At 39.5% G+C, this 11732-nt stretch overlaps 1 protein-coding gene across 3 annotated transcripts in view; it reads right to left on the reverse strand.

The window, feature by feature from the left end:
• RFX3 (regulatory factor X3) overlaps positions 1–7579 on the reverse strand; it is a 109957-nt gene extending 102378 nt beyond the window's left edge. For all 3 annotated transcript variants that reach the window (XM_062017737.1, XM_062017736.1, XM_062017735.1), the window contains exon 1: positions 7157–7579. The gene's annotated coding sequence lies outside the window, so the exon portion shown is untranslated. The remainder of the gene's footprint in view (positions 1–7156) is intronic.
• Positions 7580–11732: the final 4153 nt, after the last annotated feature.

An 11732-nucleotide genomic window follows, 5' to 3' on the forward strand; every position in this document is an offset into this window, starting at 1 on the left:
GACCCCATGCACCAAAACCTCCAGAAATTTGCCTGCCCACAACTGTTCCTTGAAATACCCTGTCAGGACTGTACTCCTTAGAGTAAAAAGGAGTTCAGAGAGGTGGAGAAAATAGGACAACCTTCAGTTAGAAAGCACCTTGAAAGCTGGGAAGAGACAATACCATGAACCACCATGCTTTTATTTTAGCTCATACCTATCTCACTTCAAAACCCAGAACCTGAGCACAAAAGTTTTTCCACGAAACAAGCAAATGAAGCCCTGTTTCTCTGCTACATACCTCCATTCTCAAGTTAAATATGTTGTGCTCCCTAAAACATCCATAAGGAAGGTACAGCTCACAAAAGACCTTTCACACCTTTCAGAAAGTCCAAAGAATAACCTTCCCAGAATTTATAGGGAATTGTTACTATTACATAGAATCAACTCTGAGTACTTAAAAACAGACTGGATTCTATGTTTTCCCATTTACTAAATCTGACAGAAAATGATAAAATTAATATGGAAGAGTTATTTATCAACTCTTGTAAACTACAAATGGTTTAAGATGGAGTGGGCTGAATGAAATAGGAGTGAAATAAATACTAAACAGAAACCCATGTTTCTGTTGACATGGCCTTAACTAGCACATGCTCAAATGACTACCATGTCAATTTCGTCTCATGGCTAAAAGTTAATTTGGTAAGTCAGGTACTATGCAGGGAGTTCAACTGCTCCTCACTACCCAATGCCAATGTAATTTTGAGTACAACCAGGCCTTTCTGCAGAAATAATCTAAATAGTTTTAATAAATAATACACTGCTTTTATAAATAGGTATTTTTATAAATAGGTGTCTGTAGAGCTATACATATTTAGTTCTATAACATGACTGTAAAGTGTAAATGGTAACATGATTAAACCATGACAGATTTTTAATCAGGAATTCTGAGTAAACATATTTTTTTAAATGATGATTACAGAACAACTTTTTCTAAACACACACTCTGAAAAGCAATAATAGGCTTTACCTAAGGCAAGCAGTTTTAAAGCAAGCTCTTTTGTTTACTGCATCTTTCCAAATTCTCCAATAAACCCAAAGCAATTAATGTTGACTCCCAATAATAAACACAGTATGTAAAAAGCAGAAATAAAAATTAACAATCCTTTGTGTACAGACACATGTCCTCCCTCATGGAAAAACTACAATGTGCATCACATCAACACGAATGTGAAGTAGGAAACACCTTTCCTTCACTAAATGTGCAACTATTATCTCCTGCTTATGTCTAACTACAGAATAATAAAGAGGTAAGAATACAGGACACATTAAGGGGGGAAAAAAGCAGTTACGGCTCTAGATGGAGAATTCTGAAAACTTTTTCAAGCAGTTACATACAAGGTGAATCTTCAAATTTATGAGATATTTAACATAAGACAGAAATCCTGACATTCACCACTACTGCCAATATCAAGAGAACTACAATTATTTTGCTATTTTTTGCTTTCACCTACCTATAATGAGTAGGCTTAGTCCTCCTTAGTAAATACAAGTTCATTTTTCTAGTTCAACTCATCTAAGACTTGCACTGTCCAATTGCTCTCAGCTGTTTGCAGTGCAAGAACACTACTAAGAGATGAGAAATAAAAAGCTTATGTGATAGTATCTCATTTTCTTCAAGTGAGGCAACACTGAGTAAAAGCAACTTTTGTAAATGCTTTGGGGATAACATGCAATAGGTCATGCCAAGAGATGTTATGTCAAATTCACAATCTTTGTCTCCTAACCCATTAGCAAGTAAACCCTTCAGATCAACCATAAACATCTAATAGAATTTTCAGATGAAGGGAGCTATGTAAGACTGCCCTCCCTTCATCCCTGACTCCCTGGGGTGCTGGAGAAGGAAGGAGCCAGGAGTGGGAGGGTGCAGGGTGCAGAAAAATCAAACCAAAAATACACCAGAAACAATACACAATGCATCACTTGAAAATGTTATAGTGATGAGCTAAAAATGTATTTTTGCATTTCAACTCCACAGAAGCCTAATATCTATCTATAACCTTACTGTATACTAAGTAGTTTTAGTTCTTTGTAAGGGGCATGTAGATAACAACACAGAAAAAGAAGTAATAGGACAAGAAAACAGGACGGGTTCAACAAATCAAATAAACTGACCCAATGGGACCTGCAAGGTGACATACAATCTTTTAACATATTTGCTTGTTACTGATTCTACTTTGCAATGTTGCATGATTTAAGTACATTAAGTGTTTAGAAAACATTCTTAAGGAAGGACATAAGAGAAATCACAGTTTAAATATTACAAGATAACAAAACAGAGGAGAGGAGTCATTTACTTGGCAGATAAACAGTAAACATGGCTTTGAGTCATTAGTTGCAGTGGCACTCTGAACAAAACCCAGAGACATGGTTCTTGCCTTAAAGACCTTTTAAACTTAACTGAAACACGACTTCAATGAGAAAAAAAATAAAGAAATAAGGAAATAGTTTCCTTAGAGAAGCTCTAAGAAGCTGAGAAGTATACAGTGTACTGGTTTTGTGGGTGGACGAAATGATCTTTAAAAATAGTGGTATATACTTTTTCCTTTCATTAATGAAGTTACAAATGATGTAAGTATATGTAAAATTAATGATTAATATACAATCTTTGGTGTTCCCATACACTGCCATGGATGTCATGTTTCTTATATTATACTACACAGAAAAAAGTAGAAATATTTCAGTAAGTTTTATTCAAAATCTATACACAGTATCAATCTATTTCAATTAAAAAACTAGGATTTTCTTTCCTTTTTGTATTTCAAACAGCATAGCACCCTCTGCTGCATCTACTAGACTAGAAAGAAAATAACCAAGAATAAACATCAGACAAAAAAGTTATAAAAAGACATTACAAACAACAGAAAAAAAGAATCCTTAGAAACAAAAATGCCTCAGAATTGTTAGAAATCAGATTTAAACTTCATTATTTAGAAAATATTTTAATAATAAAGAAATAACTACTGAAGAATAAACAGAAAAAAAATAGAAATAAAATAGTAGATGTGCTAATATAGAAGGGTACCAGAAAAAGATTGCAGAAGTTAGAACCTAATCCTGTGTTCTTAAGTAATATGTCACTTTTATTTAAAAATATTCTTTAGGGAAGTATTGTTTAAGAAAAAAAAAGGCAAGTAACTCAGTGAAACAAAATGTTACATCAAGAAATATACCTGCTCTTGTTTTTGCAAGAATAAAACTTACAAGGACTACAGCTATCCATCCAATCATGACCTACTGAATTTCACACTCAGCCACATCTCCTTTAAAAGTATAGTGAGAAAAGAATTAAAATGTTGCATCCTCCCATTTGACATATTGACTATTAAAATGCACTTAGTCACTGGGAAAACAATTTCCTACGAAAGTATATTTTGCTAATCACAAAAGCAGAGACCATCACCTGCATTAGACAGTTATTTTGTAAACTTCTGGAAGTCTCAACACAATGCACAAGTAATGAAAGTGACACCTGTTTAAATTAGCCATCTGTCTCTCACAAACTACATTTAGGCAAATCAGTATACAAACTGCTCCTTAAATTTTCAAAATACCAGTATATACGGCATCTTAGAGAAAAGTATTGTTATGTTTGACAACCACTTTTACCAGAAACATTTAAATAATAAACTTGTGCCTAACAGGAAAAAAAAAAAAAAAAAATCGCCTTAAACATTAGTCTAGTCATTTTAAAAGCTTCGTTCATTTTTCAGCCCTCATTCTAGTAAAAAACCCCAAAAAACTAGTTTCATTCATAATTTAAAGCCATATTTGTTCTGGTATTCTAAAACATTAATTTGACAAAGAGTTAGATTTTGAAATGGAACTCCAAGTACAAGGACGTAACAGTACCACTGAAAGCTAACTTTTTATTCTGCATTTGTGATACATTCACAACCTGTCATTTCAACTGAAAATTATTTTTTTAAAAAGACTGTAAGAGTTATATCTCTTATATTTTTAATAGCCTATTAATGGGGGTTTTTTTTAAGTATTCACATGGCAATACCTCCAGCTAGTAAGAGATGTGTTCCAAAAATGGAACATTGAGGAAAGGAAGCCTTTCATTAGTGGACAAAATAAAGCATGAAAACCATAAACAAACAATCAAAGCTAGAACACTAAAGGGTACTACAATGCTAAAAGATTATTACAATTTAGATACTGCTTATATTTCAAGTAAGAAGAAAATAAAATAGTAGCACCCTTCCCTCATAATGTGAAGTTTGGTAAATTAAAAGAAACAGTAACATTTATTTATGTAGACAGTATCATCAAATATCAGGTGGGAACAAGAAATGGGATTGTGCTAATAAAACCAAACCTAATTATCAAATAAAGTACCCTGACTTTAAACTCTGTAACAGCATTGTACCTTTGATTCCCTTCTCATTTACCTACACTACTCAAAGGGTTTCTCCACAGTAGCACTATGTAGGTTAGCTCACTAGAACAGAACAGAGCGTATGATCCAGATAGGCTCATTAGGATATGCTGAAACACAGCTAGATACTTAGCCTAAGTTATGAAACCAAATGAATTTAAAAAAAAGAATCACAAGGCACCTTATTTCCGAACACTGGTTAACATCACAAATACCAACTGTTTTAATATCTGCAAGCACTAGGGAATCAGAACGCATAATACAGGTCTCATCTGTGATCACTACAGTATTTCAGAGAGAATAAAGACTCAACACTTCTCAGTAAAGTCCATAGTATTAAAAGAGGTGTTTATGGCTGCATTATTATTTTCCAAATTGCAATCCCTGCCCAAAGAAAATGTGGCTAAGCAGTACTAAAAAAGTCATTTTTAGACAAAACCACATATCTTTAATCTGACTTTTAAGAAACATCTGTACATCTCACAGAGTTAAAACAGAAAGTTTGTCTTACAGCTTATGTGTGCACTTTCCTCTGATTTCAGCACCCTAGAAGGATTCCATCCCGCATAGTACTGTCCTGCTGAAAGAAGGCTATTCAAGAAAGACATGGTGCAGAACTGACCTCTTCTCAATAATAGAAGATATCATGAACCATCTCACAACTAACAAATTGCACAAACTACCTGATAAAACTAACAACAAATATATTGAGATTTAAATGTGCCTTGTAAGACATCGAGTACACAATTCACATTGAAAATTCTAAGTATCTTTAGAACTTAAATTTGAGAGCAGGACCTAGAAATTTACCACTTGGTGTTTTCCCTGAGTAAAATCATTAAAAGATAATAGAGAACTTTGGTCATTACTCAAACTAATGTATTTTTTAAGTTATGATGGCCCATGAAATATACTTTTAAAAAAGAGAGACATACCCAGTATGCCTTAGCTCAAGAAATATTAATATTGACAAAGAATTAACTATTTAGTATGTTTTATAGTTACGAGCTGCTTGGAAAAAATGCTCCAGTCACATTCATCGGTACTTCCAACGTCAGACAAATTAATATATTGTTGTTGAAATTTTAATGGGAAACGTGGTATTTTACAGAGGGTTCTACAGATACAAAAATAGAAAAAGTGTAAATACAATTAAAATTAAAAACAAGAATATCCTTTTTCCTAACTATTTTACTAAATAAAGCAATAAAGAAATAAATAAGGCATTACTTCAAAATGAAAAAAGAAAAATGCTGTGACACACGATTTGACAAGTCAAAGGGGAAAGTGCAACTAGGTATGGATATGTTAAAAGATAATTTGTTGCCATAACAGATGTTAAAAGAGAATCTAATTGCCAAAAGAGATGCCAAAAAGTCACTTTATCTGAAATAATTTAATTTAAAAGTATAGAAAGCATGATTTGATGCCACTGACAACACAAACCTTTAGATCTTAATAAGCAAGCACAAAAAGGATGAAGAAACGAAGTATTTTTTAATTAAAAAAAGGCAGAACACCCTCGTTAATCTCATTAACAACACAATTTCTACTACAGCTCCTTGAGAAGTAAAAACTGCCTCTTTCCCCAACATACTCTTGAAATACAGTAGTAATAACAAAAATCACAGGGATTTTTTTCTTCTATTATTATTTCTTGTTTTCTCTTTTCTTTGCTGCTCAGCATATACACTTGCAGTCAACATCTTGAATTTCCTTCATTGTGGAGAGTTTAAGGAAACTGAAATGGATTCTCTCCCCGTGAACACAACTCACTGTGCACGAACTTGATCTACACATGCACCGCTCCATACTACACTGGCAGTACAAAAGCATCATTTAACAAATAATTCCCTGCAGAAGGAGTGAAAGAAGAAGAAACCCAGCTACTCTGTCCATGTGTATGGGTGAAGGTACTGAATAAACAAAAAAACACTTCACAATACAGAGAAAAGACAGCCTGCAGTAAACTAAGCAGCACCATCAATTCTGAGTAAAAGAACAAACTACACGGCCACATAAGGCATTGAAAAGTGACTGAAATGATGGATAGCACAGGGGATGATAAAATGTATAGCAAGTTCACAAAAATCTGCAACATATAGCAGGCTCATCAAATCAGAACAAGGCCCCTGCAAGTGAAGGGAAAAAACACTCCCTGCTCTTGGTGTGCTACAGGATCCATCTCTGGCTGTATCTTTCCTCCCACCACAACGGTTTTTTGGGGTTAAACTAAGTAATCTTAGAGTGTGTCCGGAGCATCGTTCCGCAATTTTTACATTCCCGCATCCATGCAAAGGAGATACCGAGTAAGATGCATACCCACCGCATCCAAGCGATTGTCCTGGAGGTCCCAGAAGCATGCCTCCGTCCCCATCACCGACAAGCCTCAGTTCCTCCTCGCTTCGTACCGCGGCCAGCTCCCTTCCCCGCCCAACAGACACCCCCATCCCAACCGCCCCTCCGGAGAACGCGCTCCCCACCCAATCGCGAGGTGCGCCCAGGGGCAGCGGGGCCGGGGACGTGGGAGAGCGGGGGCAAGGACGGAGAGAGGGCGGCGGCGGGGGAAAAAAGCGTCGGGAGGGCGACCCTGATCTCTCCCTCGCTGCACGGCAACGAAGCGCGCAGCCCGAGGGAGCAGCCCCGGCCCGGATGCTGCGAGGAGGGGGCAGGCAGCGGCTGCAGGAGGGCGAGCGGAGGGAGGGCCGGCGTGAGCCCGACGAGCGTATTCACCTGCGCTGAGGCGGGCTGTGGTGGTGTTCCCGCTGTCGCTGCTGGAGGTGGCTGTTGTTGTTGTTGTTGTGGGTGACGATGAGGAAGGGGGTGAGGAGCAGCAGCAGGAGGAGGAGGAGGAGGAGCAGGAGAGGAGCGGTTGTTGTTGATGGGTAACAGTCGCCAGGACTACGGTGACTATGGCGCTTGATTCACAAGGCAACGGTTGCTATAACTCACAAAAGGGAGAGCGAGCGAGAGAGGAGGAGGCGGCGGCCCAGCCGGAGAGGCCCGGAAGAGGCGGAGCCCGCCCCAAGTTGCTGGGGCTGGGGGGGCCAGAGGCGGCCAGGGACGGCCTCCGCGGCCGGCCCGAGCAGTCCGCGACTCTCACGCCGCGCTGGAGCCTCCGGCAGTGGCGAGCGCCCGCCGCGGTGCGCTGGCGGCGGCGGCTGGCGCCGGTAGGCCCGCGGCGAGGGGCGTGGCCACGCGGGTGCTGCCTGGGCCGAGCCCGCGGCCGCCTGACGCCACTTCCGGCGGCCGGGGAGGAGGGGGCCCGGCGGCGGCGCGCAGCCCGCGGCGGGGTACGCATGGCGTCGGGCGGGGCGGGCAGGCTCGGCTCGGCGTAGCGGAGTGGCCTCTCTACCTCTCCCGCCGCCATCCGGTACAGGCTCCACGCGCAGCCCTCCTTCGAAAGATGGCAGCGGGGAGCCGCCGCCGTCGGGGGAGCTGTCCACGTGCCGCCATTTTAAGGCGGCGAGTATGGCGGCGGCCGAGTCCGTAGGCCTGTGGTGGCGCGGGGGCCCTGTCCGTACTCTCTCTTAGGCTCTCCTCCCGGGCCTCGCTGTGGCCAAGACTAGATTCTGGAGCGACCAATAGCTGCTCTGAGACCATTTGGCCTTGTAGCGTGATGGGCCTGGAGCCTTTTTTTATTCGGTGGGGCCGTGGAGGCAGGAGGGGCTTTGCAGGCACTCAGTTGAAAGCCGGCTGCTCTGCTTCTGATGGCTTGTATCTCTGGTCGTTCACAGTGTATACTTGGGGGACAGGTGACTGAAGGTGTAGGTGGCTTTTGGGCAATGTACAATGCCCATGCTTCCAGTGGCTACTATGGTATGTGTCTCTAAGCCCAGTGCATCCACAACTGCAGCTCTGCACAAACCTTAGAGATGTACAGCTCTAGACACAGCCAGTGCTGTCTATGTAGCCAGTGCTGCTGGCTTGCAGTCTACATAGAGCATGCAATTCCCTCATGACCCTCATTTGTATGTAGTGTTCTGCATACTCAGGTGTTCTGTTACCAACACATGGTTTAGCAGTCAACATCTTTCTCACACCTGTCACTGTAAGCACCTGACTGATATTTGCCCTGTGTACCCTACAGCCACCCTACTACACCTAGCCCTGCAGGAACAGCTTGAAATTGCTCTTGCAACAGAAGTGTTTTCATAACAATAGATCTACTGTGATCTTCAGGGCTCCTTGTAATCCTTGTAGCTGTAAAAATTGTTCACCAAAAAATACTGAAAAATCTGAGTTTATAAAAATAAAATCCTGACTGCCAGGGCTTTATAGCAGAACAATTTCATACTGATAAAACTGCATGTTTACACCTACATCTATGTCTTACTACTTCCTAGTGTGGAAAGTAATCTATCTGAGATACTATAAACTACTGGCTGTGCTTGCTGGGATCTTCAGACTCACTGGATGTCTGAGTGTTTGAAGGGCTCATGTTCCCCCAGTTGCAACAGTAGGCCCTCTCAATCAGAAACCCTAAGATGAGACACAACCATAAGCAATCTGACAACACTGCATCGACACACGTTTAAAAACTCAGTTTGTTTGAAGATAAAAGACTTTTTTATAAGCATTTTTCATTCTGTCTATCTAGTAAATAGACGTAGTTTTATTTAGGTGGTAGTACATTGAAAAGCTTTCTGTTTTCACTGAATTTTAAATTTCATGTGAGCAATGCAAAGGACTAAAAGGGGTATTGCACGCAGTAGTTTTACCAGAATTTTTTTGCCAGATCGATGTGATGCGATTCCACGGTAAAGCTTTTGCAACATTAATCTCATTTGTGTTGCTAAAGGAAGTGCTGATCTTTGGGTTTTTTTATTTCTTGATACTGTACCATCTTTTCTGGTATGTCAGTACTACCTGCATGCTTATTTGTTTCTCAAGGTAAACAGTGAACTGTGGTAAATGTCGTAATGTTGAAGAATATAAATATCAGGCTGTTGATTTACATTCCCAAATCATGGAACTTTATGTGTGGAAAGAACGAATGAAATGTAATTTCGGCCTTGGTGGAGATTTAAAATATACACATATAAATATCACTGTACTTCTTTGAGACAGTGTGTTTGCAGAATATTTTAGTTTATACCAAATGTGTAATCACTTACTGTGACTGAAAGGTAGGTACTTTTGTTGCAGAGAAGTTAATCACTTTAATATTTTGATACTTCCATCCATTAAATTAATTTGCAGAGGTGCCCACTTAGATCAGTCAGAGCCTAATGGAAATGGAAATTCTGTTTCAAATAATTTCAAGTACATTTCTAAAATTTTTTATCTCAAAATTGTATCAATTTGGTCTTTATCAAAGAACAAATCATTAATTTTTGAAGATCCTATCTCTTTAAAAAAAAAAAGCAGTTACTGAGTGCAGGATAATTAATAAAAACATTTGATTCTATAACTAATGACAGTACTAAACAACCTGCCAAATTCAAGTATGATAGCACTGTTGATTAAAAGTGGTTGTATTGTATATCTAGATGCAGAATATACTGTATATCTCTAAATAATTTGATGCCTTCTTACGTGGGTAAGGAATAATGTGACTATAATAAAAGTTTTTGCCAGTAAAATGGGATTGGACAGAAGTTGCTCACACACTTTGAAAAGCACTGTTTTTTGTTGTCAGAATCAAACTGTAATACCTCTGAAAAAGAATTGGTTTCATACTCAGGAGGTTATACTGTAATTTCTTATGTTGAGAATGATAGTGTAAGAAAAAGGCTATTCCTATGAACTATGGTTTTCCTGATACTAGACATAAGTCCGCTAGATATTAGGTCCATACATTATTTGCATTTCCAAATGGTTTTTGGATACAGTCTGTCATTTGTAGCACATCTGAAACATACCATAAGGCATTCCTTATCAGCTGTGTTGTGCAGAACACAGTATGTGTATGTCTGATGAACTAGTATAAAGAAAATACAAAATACTAAGGTAAAGTATTCAAAGTGATTCAGACCGTGGGTATATCTAACCCTGTATTATTATTGTTCCAGTTAGTGTGTTAATGTCTAGAGAAGTGCAGGAACAAGCATATATGTGCATTTCACGTGTTGATTTTGCGACCCTATGACCATTTTCAACTCAGGGATTTTCTGAACTCTGTCTTTTTTCATAACCTCCAGAGAATAGTTTACAAGAATTTTCCAAGAAATTTCCCTTTAAACTCGTGTATAAGCTTTGCATTCACAACATCTGTTGTCAAGAAGAGCCAACTATCTGGCAACTGTTACATGAAGAAACAAGCTCTTTTGCTTTCTCGGAAGCCTGGTCCCATTGGTTTCTGTCTTTTTCATTCTGGTGAGTGCTCATGATGAGGAGGAGAAAAGCAAAGCGCATAGGTATAGAATTCTATATTAAAGGACAGGCAACTTGGTGCTGATCTCCAGGTTATGCTTTCTGGCTGCTTGTCATGGTTCTTTTGTATACTGTAGTAAATACACAAACCTCTACACTATTCTATTTGAGTAAATTAGTTAGTCATTACTTACCTAATTGGTAAATACTAGTACATGTAACAATCTTACACTTAGGCTAGCTTATGATCATAACAAGTAATTCACTAGTCTCCTGTCTATTTTTTGTGTAATTGTGTATTTGTGTATTTTCTGCTAATCTCCCTCATAATGTGGATATCTCCTCTTACTTGGTGATCTGCATACCGTATAGTCCAGCTACATGTGATAACACATTCTCTGAATGCCCACTATGTTGGTCCATGTCTTTCTTGTACTGAGGACTCAAGCTGGACACAAAACTGCGGGTGGGGTCTCACCTGCACAGAGCAGAGGGGGAGAATCACCTTCCTGTACCTACTGGCCACGTGTCCTTATGGCTGCACTCAGCTACCAGTGCAGCCTGCATGTCTGCCCTTAGAGATAGGAAAAGATGGCCACATGGCTTTGAAGGGCAGGAGGCTCAGCAGTGTGCCCACCTCATGGTGCCTGGGCCCTCTGTTACATGGACAATGCTGCCATGGTACTTTGCAAATCCTGAGTTTTTATAAGTTTTCATCTTTTCCACATAGAAATTACTTCATCTTCTTAAATAAAATTTTACCCTAACTGCTGTTGCTCTCCTCAATAGGTGAGGAGACAATCACTGGCAGACTGTAATTTTGGTATCCTGGTACTGTGAGCTTTCTGTCCACACAGTTTTACAAGAAGTGCATTTTCCAGGGTTCCTTGTAGTTTCCTATGTGGCACCACGTAGACAATTCTGAGACACAGAAGACAAGGACAATACCATCATTTGCAGGGATGAGGAAGGAACAAAATTACAAGAACTGACC

This window comes from Colius striatus, chromosome Z (genome assembly GCF_028858725.1).
Source record: "Colius striatus isolate bColStr4 chromosome Z, bColStr4.1.hap1, whole genome shotgun sequence".
NCBI lineage: Eukaryota > Metazoa > Chordata > Aves > Coliiformes > Coliidae > Colius > Colius striatus.